We start from the raw sequence: 14,947 nt of genomic DNA, 5'->3' as shown, positions 1-14,947 counted from the left end.
CATTGTCTGATCTGAATGTAAGCCACAGAAACAAGATTAGTGGGAGCTAAGGCTAACCCACCCCCTAAGTTTTTAAAGTAGGAGATGCTTGATACCTAATTTAAACTTGGTAAGTATCACTCAAAAACATGGCATACTAAGCTGAGGTAAAACTGAATCTCTACAACATTACGGGCCTTATTAAGACTTCGGCAGACAGAAAAGCCTGCCCACCAAAGTCCCGATAAGTAGGTTACCACCAATGCAGCAGCCTTCCCGTCTGGCCCATTACGAGTTTCCCTACAGAATTGTCTCTGGCTCATAATAAAGCCGGCGGCAATGCTGTAGTGCATAGGGTGCAGAAGCACCGTCGCAATGTTCACTGTCTGTAAAGCAGACAGTGAACATTGCAACAGGGCCCCCCTGGCACCCTGAACCCATTCTCTGCCAGCGGTTTCATGGCGGTGGTACCGCCGCTGGCGGAGAAGGGAGTCGTAATCCCCAGGGCAGCGCTAATTGTGTAATTACTGAAATTACTCTGATTACTCTAGCGTAATAAAAATGTCACCCTGGCCTAATATTTCACTCTTTTCCCACTGGTCTGTGACGTAAAAACTATTTCTTGATGTTCATCTTATTAAACTTGCAGATGCTCTCAGGACTTATGAAAACAAATGGTCGACCAATTTCAGACAGATTTGATGTACCTGAGCAACAGGAACTTGTTAACAGTGTCAAGTCTTAGGAAAAGGCTAGCAGATATGCTGTTCGAAATCAACATCCATAAAAGAAAGGATGACAAATGAATTAAGTCCCTGGGGTATCTCATTCCCAAGCTTATATGGCATATAAAAGTAGATGGACCCTGGGGTAAACCGAGCAATTGCCTATAAAAGTGACTTTTCTCTATGTGCTAGAAAGTGGCAATTCTGGTACACTAGACACCAGCACTATAAGGAACAACAGAGGAATATTCTAATAGATAGTTTTTATCCTTTTAAGTGGTTCACTACCTATTTTTGCCATAAAATTAGTCACTGTACCTAGGGAACTAATGAACTTCAGTCTTCTGGTATGTCACAAGTTAGCCCAGTTTTTCGTGTTACCAAAACTAACACCTAAAAATGGGAAAGAAGGAACGTTCTTTAAAACATCCATTAACAAAAAAAACATAATTTAAAAGCTTTAGGGTCCGTTAGTAAGATTTCTGAAAAAAATAAATGATCCATAACATTAACATAAAAGGTGACATAACAGTACTTTTAGTTCATTGACTTCCCTGGTCATTAGGACCACATCACGTGCGTAAAGAATTACAGGAATACTTTTTTTGTTTAAGTCTGGGAACATCAGACCCCATCACTGTTGGCTCAGCCTCCATACTTTCGGTGTATAATATTAGCAAAAGCAGGTCAAGTACACAGCCGTGACAGCCTTTTAATGCTGAGAACTATTGGCTTTGCCAATGTTTGTTCTTTTTATCCTACGTCCGAGGGCAAAATGCACGCTGTTACCACGTGTTTTACAGTCATCTTGAGCATGAATCTAGTTGTTGGAGAATCTATTTGTATGACACTGAACTGAATTGACATGGATTATGGATTTATAGTGATCTTAAGTCAATTTCTGTTCAGAAATCAATCAATAAAATTGATTACTGCATGAAGTATCACTGATGCAAAAGTAAAGGTTAAACATTAATTACACTTTGGAGTAATTGGAACAATAGGCAGCAATCAACAATTGTCAAAATTCTAAGTGATATCAAAACACACCAAACACTTGTCACATTACTTTCACAAGCTTGACAGAAAGCAGGAAAACCCCAATTGAGCATCAAAGTCGACATTAAAATTAATGAATTTATTGAAACTTCCTTGCACTAAGTGAGCAGCACTGAATAGTATAATAAAAATGCAGGGCCAGATCTACAAACACTTTGTGTGTGCAGAGTTTGTGTTACTTTACGCCAAGGAGCCATTCCATGAGTGGTGCATGGGCATTCCCAAGCAATCACCCATGAGTTTTGCCACAAATACCTATCTAAAAAGATCCATAGATTGAAGCAGGAGCAATGAGGGAAAATGTGTTTCTTTTTGTTTTCTACTTTGCATGTGTGCTGCATTGTACAGCACACATACTAAGTGTGGAAAATCTTAAAGCCTAGTTTTTGTACTTGAAGTGAGCACTTCCAGTACAAACCCAAAGCTTCAGACAATGCAGACACCCTTGCAGTATGGCCTCAGGGTGCCTGCATTGGTGCATGTATGCCAAAAGTGCACCACGGCAAAGAAAGAGACCAGCGCCATGTCTTAAAGGACATTGCCCTCTTCTGCTGTCTTCCTTCTATGCAACACAGTGCAACAACTTTAGTTGCTGTGCTGTGCTGTATGACTGCTTAGTAAATCTGACTTGTATTCTGTTTCTCACTGGCATGATACTTGCGAGAATTGCAAAAGAGTAAAAAGACACAACACACTTTTCATTTGATGAAGAAATTAACATTTAATTCCATACAATATGATAATATAAAGTACAATTAATAGTTAAAAAAACTAACCTTTGAGTATGTATGACTAATTTAAATATCTCCTTTTGCTTCTTCGGCAGACACACAAATCTACTTTCAATTACATGCTGATAATGAAAAATGCACAATCCAGACGATTTCTCACACATCAACCCATGGATATACTGCTGACAGAGCACTGCAGATTACGTAATACTGAAGAGACATAGAACACCCATGACAATCCGTTCTCCTACAGAACTATTTCACCAAGCTAGAGTCCTTATATTTTTGTACAAAGATGTATTCCATCCAGAAGGAAGTACAACAATTACTTATTTGCAAGGTGACTAGTACTTCCACAATGTTAACACTCAGCCTCACTATCATACCTATGCTTAGAATTTAAGATATTCTCTATCAGTACAGGATCAGCACTAAAACTCTAACCAAATACTTCCTCCGATAGCCCAACAGAGCAGGGTCTGTCGAAAGAAGGACATTCTGCACCAATTAGAGTAGATGATATGATGCCTTTTTTTTCCTGTCCGTTACTGCCAGGAAAAACCTGGCGGTGAGGGAAAAAACAATAATGACCCTCTCATTCTGAGAACTATCTCTCTGGGGGTGGGAATCATTAATTTCAGCTTTTTTGGAAACAAGCTCCCACTTTAGAGATTGTTTCTGAAAAACACAATCTGTAACATTTGGTCGATGGCCTTCAAAACTGACAGTGGCCATCCACCAAACGTTTTGTACATTGAAAGAAACTGCTTCGACTGCGGTCCCCTTCAGTGTACCTAGATTACTGCTAGGGTGGCGGTCATCAGTTTAATTGGTGGGTGGAGTAATGTTGAGATGGCAAAGGTAATTTCCTCACCACCCACACTATTCTGTCAACAAAACTCTAAATCTGGCCCTTCGATATCAGATTAGTAAATAATATCAATCTTTGCTTCATAATCTTAATTCACAATTTTGGGACACCTATTTATATAGCCCATGTTCCTGACAATGACTATGTGTGGGGAATTGGAAGGGCAGGCTTTAAGAAGAGAGCCCACAGTCTTGAGGTGAGGTGAGCTGTGACTGATTTCTGACAAAATCAGAAAAATTCAACATGCACAGTAAACCTGGTTTCTGTAAGCAGTACCTTGGCTCATCTTTGATAGACTGACCTAAAAGCTGAAAGGCATCCGAAGATAAAATTAACAAAAATCAAATGGTTCAAATGCATGGGTGTAGCTTCAGGGGGATGTTTGGGGTGTTGCACCCCCCCAATAAATGTATTTTCAGGTGAATAGTTAGGTACAGGTGCTTTCAGTTGGGTTATGTGAGGTGCCTGTCGGAATTCACCAGGGATTGTTGTATGCACACACTCTCGTCTCTGTTTTGAAAGCCTTAAAAAATGTTCATTATTTTACAAATATTGTGTTTCTCTCAATTAGTACTCCTACCAATCCACATACCTCTCCCTTTCCACTGCCTCTTAAGCCCCTCTCATGCGCCCTGCTTGTCGTATAACATATTTTAACATTATATGCCAGCGTGATTGTCAGGAAATCTGAGCTACCCCCCAATATTACGACCAAGCTACACCCCTGTTCAAATGCAGTTTGTTAAAAAGTAAAGGTGTCAAGCATGGATCTTCTGTGTGAGCTTGGAGTGTCTTCCTGGTTCGAACAAAATGCCTCTTATCTCTAGAGGCAGTGTCAGGTACCAGATTGAAACAGCAAGTCTAATAATGGTTCAGAAAAGAATTCAGCAAGACTAAGAAAAACTGGAGACAAGAATAAATGTGCTAGCTGACCAGGTCAAGCAATAGGGTGATGAGCTGGGAAGTAGCAATAGGAACAGGAGAGAATGCAGTTTCCACAAAGTTAAATGGCTGAGCAATTAATTCAGGAACAATTGTGACGCAACTGTACTAACAATGGAACTTTCTTTTGTAGGGAAGTAAAGGACATCATGTCTTTCTCAGGGTTTGGAGTGGAAAGTACAGATGAACATAGTTTATAAAAATTTATTTATGTGCATATTATTTCAGCAATGTCATTTTCCAATATTCTCTACGGAAGAACTGCTACTGCTCCACGCTACATAAATTATGCAGAGATATGATTATTTATATTTATAGTGCAGTCAGAAGCTGACAAGTGCACAGAAAAACCACATGGTGCTCTCTGTCTCGGGACAGCAGATTAGAGCCGCAGTGAAACCTGCACTGTGATGTAGTAAGCAAAAACTCGTTAAAAATGGTTTATTAAAAAACAAGATAAGCACAGCCTAGGTAAAGCAGGCAAAAGAATTTGGTATAGTAACAGAAAAAAATATGAATGAACTAAACAGGGCCTAAGTTGGAAACTCACTGGTCTCAAACTGCAGTTTGAATCACTTTCGTAGGTCAAACATTGCTGTCTCATCTGGCATTGTTTTTTCTCAACGTACTGGCTTGATGAGTCAAAGTGTTGCAGCTATTGGAGCACTGGTTTGAAAAACCTTGCAGAGACTTATGGCTGATGAACCATATGGTTGGAAACTAAGACAACAAGCACTAGTTTTGGTGTTGGTTGCCAATCTTTTGGCATTGGCATTTCTTGTTTTGTTCTTTTATGCTTTTCACAAAATGTTATTGTTGAGGAAGCTGCAAGGCCCGCCTCAATTTAGAAATAATAATAAAATAAAATTGGCTAATGGCAAACATATTTTTAAGTCTCAAGAAAACACACATTACTATAGTAGTCCCTGACACTAAAGGGAATCAATTGTGTGTGGATGTGCTCCTTGTGAAAGGGCAGCAAGTTATAACTCACAGTGAAGTCAGCCAACGGCTGGAGTGGGCTCACCCACTGCCCCATGATGCATGCTGGAGCAGGGGAAATAAAAATATGAATGTTATAACAACCGACTAACAAATGAAGCCTGGCTGAAAACTCCATAGCTAACTACGGGTTCTATTTAGAGTTTGGTGAGAAGGATAGTCCATTGCAGCAGTGATGGACTGCCCTTTCTGCTAAACTTTCTGTCTGTCCTTCTGATTTAGGGCTGGGTTACCAATGAATATGTTGCCAACTGAGCCTAGTCTTGCTCTGTTCCTGACATACTTCTCTGTCGGATTAATGGAGTTCAGTTCGGGCAGTTGGAGGTAAACCACCGAACTGTCTGCCCAGTTTCGAATTAGCGGTCGGGTGGCTCCATTTTGCTGTCCATTAGATGGAAAGTAAAAATGAAAAAAAACACATCCACACCATGGGGACAGAAGTACATCAAACTTTTCAAAGGCTTTCATGAACTGTGACAGTGTTCCATACAAATCATTAGAGTAAACTCTGAGTAAAAGCAGGGTGGTGGGCCAAGTTCCTCTGCCACTCTCACTGCCTTCATTGCATCTAAATTGGGCCCTATGTCATACACAGAATTTTAGTGCAATCAAAAATCTTGACAAACACCAGATCTAAAAAAGTCAATAGGTCTGGCATTGTCTGCCAGCCTCTTGCATTTCTTAATGCTTTTTTGTAAAGCTTTTACTAGAGAGGATTGAAAGGATAGATGGAGAGATTTGCTAAGATAGATAGATAGATTGGTAGACAGTTAGATAGATAGACAGATCAGGACATTTAAATAAATGACACAACTTCAATTAGTAATATAATAGGTGAATGTCTGTGTAAGCATTACATACAAGAGCACTGAAAATAAACTAGAAAGCCAGGCAAGCAGGTCATACAGAGTGAAATGATTAACAAATATAAATGTAGTCCTCAATTAATATAGATACCAGCATAACATAAAGGAGTACAGTTATAAATACACTTCATTTTTGTGCACACTAAAAAGAGGATTTATACAGGGTAGTTTCAAATGCTCACAATCAGGTATGCTGTGAAATGGATGAACACTCCAAAAGGAATTTACAATAGAAGGCGACAAGGAAGGATAAAGGTAGAATGTGCCCTTTGGTCAAATCAAAATCAACATGAAGACATCCTGCTATCACAAAGGGAACATTAAAGTAATGACAAAGTCAAAACTAAAATATTTGCCTTATGTGTGGATGTTCTCCTTGTGAAAGAGCAAAATACAGTCACTCAAAGTGAAGTTAGCCAGTGGCTGAAGTAGGCTGACCCACAGCTTCATACCTTATGCTTTAACGAAAAAGTTTTGAAACTGGAGGGCACCCACTTCTTATGGGTCCATGGTGGTGCTAACGCGTCCCTCTATGTTAATTTTATACACATTAGGACTCATTTTAGGCCGATAAATCTTTTGACCCAGTGGTGAGACACCGTAGAACAAGATAACTAATCAATATGTCGAGTAATATATCAATAAGGTCGCCGATATTTATCACCACAATACACTTTACTTTGGATAAAGACATTAATCAAATTGTCGACGCAACCATGACCTTTCAGCCATGAATAACCACACTTTGTGATAGCATTTTATGAGTTTTATTCCCTATTGATTACAATCTACTAGCAAAGTGTCAATCTCAAAACGAAGAAACATATAAGCATAGTCACAATATGGCAACTATAATAAGACTTCAATAATGCAATGATCACGAATAAAAGGGCATAACATAAAGTAAACATGGATCAGAACACATAGAATATCATATAAGTCTTAGTTCAGCATGGTATAATGTCAGTCACCTCAGTTTGTATCAGTCAGGGTGGTCCACCTATCCTAGCCTCTAATTAGCATCAGCATGTTGGACTTCATGCAAAACAATTTAGAACACCAATTTGGAAAACATCTAACTATGGCCTCTAGTCAAAACACAGCAGTTGGTACCTAGAAATGAAAAGCAAGTAGACAAATTACAATAGCATTGTCATAATTACCCTCCAGGGATTGAGTCAGCATACAGGATCGGTCTTCGTCTTCAGGACATCAGTCGTATCGCCATCAGTCTAACTTAGTCTAGAAAAGAGGGGACACTTTCCCTCAGAAGGAGGAGAAGTATAAAAGCAGTCTATGTGTGAGGATAATTTATTAAGTCTCAAAGTCACCAAACAGAGTGACAGAGTTTCTGGATAAATCGATAGCATTCCCTACCTAATTCCCTCGTCCCTTCTATGTCATGAGCTTTTATCCCTTCTTCGCAATACCTTCCCCCAAAATTCTGTTGGATATTTGCTATACCCCACTAACTTTAACCTATCAAATTATACATTAGTTAATCCAAATTGTCACCCCACGATAATTTATAACACTTTGATTGGTCTTCATAATTGACGTCTTCGTAGGTGGCACATCCGGGGGTTACTTCATCCTTTGGCACGTATTTCGGGTCATGAGGTTCTTTATCTACGGTTAAATGTCCTTGAATATTTCTCTGGTACACTTTTTGTTTCAAATCTGTATAAACTTATACTAAGGCAGCTAGCATGCGGATGAGAACAGGGCGAATCTTGCAACATAAAACAAAGGAAAAGAACAAATGCTGGGTCATGGCCCTTTACGAGTCAGCACACTGGAAAACAGAGAAATATGCTTTAATATGAGAGCTACACAGCTAAAATCCTTAACTCACGCTAACTTATGGCCTATGGGTTTTAATACAAATGCAATATTCGTAAGTGTTAATATATTCAATTAATCATGGTGCAAACAATCATTTCTTACAGTCGACATTAGTTTATGTGCACAGTAGTAACTTCACACTTATAATCATGTTGAGAATACATTTAAGCAACTAATATTTATGATCGTTTTTCATATGCAGCATTGTTAGGTATTTATATAAGCATTTTTACATTTAATATATGTAATATCTATACTACGCTCTCTCAGTCCCTCCTCTGATGACGCTCGTCATCACACAAACCTTTCCCTCTGACCTTTCATTTTTCTAATTTTCAATTTTTCACCTTGCGCATAATACGCATTTCAACATCTTGCCCTTTATGTGAACCTTCCCAAATTTCATTGAACATTTTCTCTCTCTCACTTTCTTCGTTTCTCCTTGTCCTTTTTGTCCAATTTCTTTTTATTTTGTCATTAATTTTGCATGCCCCCCATAATCCTAATAGACAGACCAAAACAATTAATAGAGCCATCAATATTTTTGCAAGTACCCCATTCCAAATGTTGGTAAACCAACTCCCAACTCTGGCAATTCGTTTTCCAGATTTCTCCCAAACACTGAGTTCTTTCAAATCCTTTAAATCTATACTATCTCTAGTAAGGTTAGTAAGCATACTTCTAATCTTTTTACTGTTATCTGGAATGAATGAACAACAATGACGCTCATTGAGCATATTGCAGACTCCTCCACTCTTAGCCAAAAGAATGTCTAAAGCAAGCCGATTTTGAAGAGTCATAGCTCTTTCTGCCTCAAGTTCAGTATCCATGAGGAGTATAGCCCCTGTAAAGTTTGTCAACATGTTGTCCACTATAGTAGACAACTTTTGAATCTTCATAGAGTTCAGGATAACCCCTACTGATGGGATTATGGCTCCAAATATATCACCAATGACAGCCGCCACTGATTCTCGTTTTTGTCTGGGATGTTGTAATTCAGACGTCTTAGGTATCTGTTTTAAGTCATCAATTTGGTAAATCTTTGGGAATACTATTCCCAAATAACATGTCCCATACCATCCCTTAGGGAGACGGTAATAAGCGTTTAACCCACAGATGTAATAGATCCCAGGAATCGCTGGATCTTGTCCATTTAGCATAAAGGTCCATTTACTCTGAAACAAAAACACATGCCTGCATTCACTCGTTCCCACAAACAAATTATCCTGCTCAGATTGTGGCCTATATATACAAAGCCTACCTACATGTAATGCATCTATAGCTAATTTACCTTGTGTCTTGATTGCAGTGTAAGCATAATCATTTGCATATGTGCGTTTCTCTAATCCTTTTTCTAGTCTTTCTTTTAATGCTTTGCGTCTGTCATCTGTGTGATCTAAAAAGCTTTTCTCTACAGGCGATAGTAAGCAAGTTAAATTATTGCGATGGGCATAGGCAGTCCCAAATGTAAGCGTCGGCTCAAAGAATCCCCTAACTATTTTTATATCATGTTCCTTAGCTAACTTATTTAAAAATTCAATCACAGGCACAAAAGAAAACACAACATCCAAGTTTGAATAGAAATATTGCACATGCTCTTGATTATAGAATCTTGTTAATAGCAAACTACAACTAATGCCATCAGTAAGAGGGAGGCTATGATATGTAACTCCCTCCTGCACAGATGAAGGAATTTTAGTTCATACATAACAATCTTTCGCATCCATAGTTTCCACATACTCATTTAGTAAGCGATAGAAGACATTAGTAGAAAGTTCCCCTTTTGCATTAGTTCCCTCATGCATATGTCTTGCATCTTGTTCAAATCTCTCCCATGGTGTTAATGTGGTAGTTTCAGGCTTTGAAGTAGCATTAATAGTTTATTTCTCTATCCAAGACATTCCTATAATCACTCCTACAACTATCACTGCACATACAACACCTATTATAAGTCCTAGCCAACCACACACTTTACTTCCCTTGCTACTATTTCTATTGTAAGCCATGTTTGTATAGAATCAGACAGTAGAGCGACAATCAACCAGAAGATAGTTCAAACTCTCCGGTTTTCTGCGTTTATTTACAGCGTCTTCACTCACTCCAGGACCTCTTTTGTCAAATCCGGTTAGCAGCTTGTCGTAATCTGGTTTATCAATAGTCAAATCCGGTTCTAGAGTCTCTTTGGGTAATCCATAAAGTCTCTCTTTCCTTTCGATTTTCAAGTTCAAGTACCGTAGTATTGGCCTGGTACCTCTCAATCAAAACAGAAAGCTAAGAATTCTTGTTGCCATTCTGATGTTGTAGCATATGCCCATTCAGGACCTGTATATCTGCAATTCTCTTTCGTTTCAGCCTTCGTTCACCCTGTTGTCCTCCTTCACTCAATTCTTCCACTCAAGAGGTATTGTTCTCTTCTATTATTGTGTCATTTGACACGTCTCTTATTTTGAACAATGGTTTATCAGGCCAATTGTCTCCTTTATGTGTTTTCTCTTGATGTGTTCTTTCAGGACCCTGGACAGCACCCTCCTCTTGTGATATGGTGTTTTCTCTTGATGGACCTGCAGCTGGCTCAGGAGATTCTGATATGTTCTGATTTCTCTCTACAATTTCTCCTTCTTCTTCTTCTTCTGGTTCTGTACCGGGTTCGAGTTCTAACCCGTACTTGTCTACTTCTGGGAGAACTTCTTCTTGATTTAATTCTCCTGCCGCCTCTACTGAGATTGGCGCTCTATCACCTCTCTCAAACTCATTGACTGTTTGAGGGACGAGGCTGTTCTCAGTGGGCTCTCCAGTAATCTCAGTTCCTTCTTGACTGTTTTCTAGTCCTGAGACTTCTCCTTCTAAAGATGTTGTGCCGGAAACTTCAAGTTCCTCTTCAACAGCATACGCTACCCTTTTTGTGTGACTAGCATGTATCCAGTTGGGAACTCAGGCACACTTTACAGCAGTAGTAGTCATCAAGATTACTTGATATGGCCCCTTCCAACGTGGTTCTAGACACAATTTTCTCACGTGCTTCTTGACAACCACCCAGTCACCAGCTTGTAGAGAATAGCCTGGATCGCCAATCGGTGGCAATGTATTAGCTTCCACCTGGTGAGAGAAAGAGTGAATCACATCAGCCAAACCTTTGCAGTAATCCAACACCATATCATCTGTAATATTCACTAGCGCATTTGCAGGTACTGCTGGTAATCTCATAGCTCTACCCAAGAGGATTTCATGGGGGGATAGTCCCGTTTTCTTGTCTGGGGTGTTTCTCATTGACATCAGCACTAGAGACAAGGCATCTGGCCACTTCATGTTAGTTGCTGCGCACATTTTTGCTATTCTCGATTTCAAAGTACCATTCATTTGTTCTACTAGTCCTGATGCTTCGGGGCGGTAGCTACAATGCAGCTTTTGCTCGATGTCCAGTGCAGCACACAGGAGTTTTATTACCTCATTGTCGAAGTGTCTACCCCTATCCGATTCTATAGAAACTGGAAACCCGAATCTTGGTATCAGCTCTCTAAGTAGTAGTTTTGCAACTGTAAGACTGTCATTTCTACGTGTGGGATATGCCTCGATCCAATGACTGAAAACACACACGATCACCAACACATACTTCAGTCCTCCACAAACAGGCATTTCAATTAAATCCATTTGCATCTTGTTAAGTGGACCTCCAGCTCTCCCAATGTGGCTCAAAGTTACCATGGTTCCTTTTCCTGCATTCATCTGTTGACAGATGATGCATCTGTGACAAGTAATTTCTGCGGCATGTCTGATTTTCGGGTTAAACCAGTCAATTTTGAATGATCTAATCATAGCATCCCTTCCCAAGTGAGCCTGCCCATGATATAACCTGGCGAATTGTGATAGAAGGCTGTTTGGCAAAACTAGTTTTCCTTCTTCTGAAACCCATAGGTCATCTACCCTTTGTACACATTGCATTCTTTGCCAAGAGCGTTTTTCTTCCTTGCTTGCACGGCTCTGTAATGTTTTTAACTCATCTAATGTGTCAACCACCCGCAATGCAAAGTTCAAACATGTGTCATTCTCAGTTTGTGGTAACAATTCCCATTGATCCTTGAACGATATACAGTTCAATGCACAAAATCTTGCAACTTGATCTGTATAACCGTTTCCCATGGACACAAAATCTTGTGATCTAATATGAGCACTGCATTTCACCACGGCAATTTCAAGAGGTAACTGAATTGCATGTAACAAATCCCTTATTTGTTCACCATTTTTCACAGGAGAACCAGATGAGGTCATAAAACCTCTCTGTGACCAAAGTTGGCCGAAATCTTGTACAATTCCGAATCCGTATCTGCTGTCAGTATAGATAGTGACTTTAAAATTTACAGCTGCCTTAGTAAGGGCAATCAATTCTGCCACTTGTGCAGAAAACACTTTTTCGAGCCAGGAAGCTTCAACGATACCAGTTATGGTACATACCGCATAGTCAGCTCTCAGTGTTCCAGTAGAATCTCTTAGACAGGACCCATCAACAAACACAATACAATAATTTTCTTTTAACTGGGTGTCCTGTATGGCTGGACGGGGTTTGGTACACAGCTCCGTCACCTCAAGACAATCATGTTCAAATTCTTCCTCATTTTTGGTTTCATTATTATCATTAGGAAGTAATGTTGCCGGGTTCAATACACTGCACCTTTTAAGTGTTACATTTGGTGATCCCAGTATGATCGTCTCATACCTAGTGAGACGTGCATTAGTCATGTGCTGAGTCTTAGTTCGAGTCAACAGAATTTAAACTGAGTGTGGAACCATTACTGTTAGAGGGTATCCCATGACTAGGCCTTCACATTGTATAAGGCTCTGACCAACTGCTGCGACTGCACGCAAACAACCCGGTAAGGCTGCTGCGACAGGGTCCAAGGTAGCTGAAAAATATGCTACAGGGCGATTTGCATCTCCGTGGACCTGTGTTAAGACAGACAAAGAACAAGCATCACGTTCATGACAAAACAACAGAAAAGGTTTCTCGTAATCTGGCATTCCTAGGGCTGGTGCCCTGCACATACATTCTCTCAATTCCATAAATGACTCAAGCTCTTCTTTTGACAAAGTTATAGTATATGGTTCATCCTTGATTTCTTTCCCTGTCAGTTTTATTAATAGTTTTGAAATGATCGAGAAGTTGGGTATCCACTGGCGACAGTAGCCCACCATTCCCAAGAACATCCTGACATCTCTTTTTGTCGTTGGGGGGGTTCATTTGCCAGACAGCTGTTATTCTTTCCTTTGATATTCTTCTGGAACCCTTCCCTATCAAATGTCCTAAGTATTTCACCTCCTTCTGACAGTATTGTAGCTTTCTGGGTGACACCTTGTGTCCATTCTTTCCCAGATGATTCAGTAATGCAATAGTATCGTATTTACAACTGTCCCTTGTTTTGGACGCAATTAGCAACTCGTCAATGTACTGCACAAGAGTTGAATTAAAAGGCAGCACCAGTGGCTCCAAATCTTTCTTCAATATCTGATTGAAGATGGACGGCGACTCAGAAAACCCCTGAGGAATTCTGCACCAACTGTACACTTTATCCAGGAATTTGAAACTGAACAAAAATTGGCTATCCTCATGAAGAGGTACTGAAAAGAAGGCTTGTGATAGATCTACTACGGTAAACCATTCAGCATCACAACATGATTACTGCTGGGTTGGGCACCACAGGGCAACATTTTATCACAATTTCGTTTATTTTTCTCAAATCCTGTACAATTCAAACTTTTCCACAGGGCTTCTTTAAACCCATTATTGGAGAGTTGCAAGGGCTGCTCAAGACCTCTTTCAGAACTCCCTGCCTGAGGAAGTCTGTGATTATTTGTGACACTTCAATAAGAACATCTTGGGTCATATGGTATTGTGGCACTTGAGGAAACACTGCATCTGGTTTTATCTGAACTTTAACCGGTTCCACTCCTTTTATTAGTCCTACCTCTTTCCCGGTCAAGTCCCACACCTTCTCTGTTACTGTCCCTTGTAGTTCGACAGGTAAGTCGATCAAGGTATGCATTGGGAATAAAGTAATCAGAGGGTATTCTTCATTTGTTCCCGTTTCTTCCTCTAAAAACTGACTTTCATCTCCTTCCTCGTCACTATTTGTCTGCACTTCAATTCCGTCATTGGAACAGGTAATCGAACATTTTGTTTTACACAACAAATCTCTTCCCAGTAGGGATACTGGACTCGAGTCACAGACTACGAACCTATGTAGCCCCTGGAAGTTACAGATCTCAACTTGCACTGGATCTGTAATCGGGTTTGTCAAATACTGATTTGCTACTCCAACCACTCTTATGGTACGCCCTGACAGAGGCGATCTTGGAACTTCTGCGCTTCTGACTGTGGAAAGTGTGGCTCCTGTGTCAACCAAAAATGAAACCTTGTACCCCATCACCTTTCCTTCTACAAATGGACCCCTCTGATCCACCTCTAAGGATGCTGCAAGCCTGTACTCTTCACTATCTGAGCTATCATCTGACCAATCTTCATTCATGCCATTTTCACCTCGTAATGGGAATTGTTGTACAGTATTGTTTTGATTTGTTACCTGGCCTGTGACCTGCTGAGGAAGCACCACCTGTTGCTTTCCCATCAGAGCCATTGGTAATTGCATTTGCTGTCTAGGCACCATTGCAGTCTGCTGCTGTACTGGCTGTAATTGTATTGGCTGGAATCGCGGCATTTGCATCTGCTGCATGGGCTGTACCCCTTGCAATTGCACCAGATTGTTCTGGAAGTTCGGGTTCTGATGTCTTATTTTCAGACCTCGTGAATTTGGTAAAGCACCAACATTAGTACCCTGCTGAACACCATCCTGCACCATATTCGGGCATTCCCGTTTCCAGTGCCCCACGCCCCAGCACGCTTGACATGGTGACATATTTTTCGCCCCTTGTACGTCA

At 40.2% G+C, this 14,947-nt stretch overlaps 1 protein-coding gene across 6 annotated transcripts in view; it reads right to left on the bottom strand.

Moving 5' to 3' along the window:
• Positions 1-14,947, bottom strand: part of LOC138282727 (uncharacterized) — a 390,534-nt gene that overhangs the window by 135,230 nt on the left and 240,357 nt on the right. Inside the window, exon 3 of one of the 6 annotated variants that reach the window (XR_011200994.1) lies at positions 6,718-11,116. The exons of the other annotated variants lie outside the window; for them this stretch is intronic. The gene's annotated coding sequence lies outside the window, so the exon portion shown is untranslated. Of the gene's footprint in view, positions 1-6,717; positions 11,117-14,947 lie in introns of those variants that run through there. 6 annotated transcript variants of the gene reach the window in all.

This window comes from Pleurodeles waltl, chromosome 2_2, assembly GCF_031143425.1.
Source record: "Pleurodeles waltl isolate 20211129_DDA chromosome 2_2, aPleWal1.hap1.20221129, whole genome shotgun sequence".
Taxonomy (NCBI): Eukaryota; Metazoa; Chordata; class Amphibia; order Caudata; family Salamandridae; genus Pleurodeles; species Pleurodeles waltl.
The sequence above is the reverse complement of the archived record's forward strand: the minus strand, read 5'-3'. Positions and strand labels throughout refer to the sequence as shown.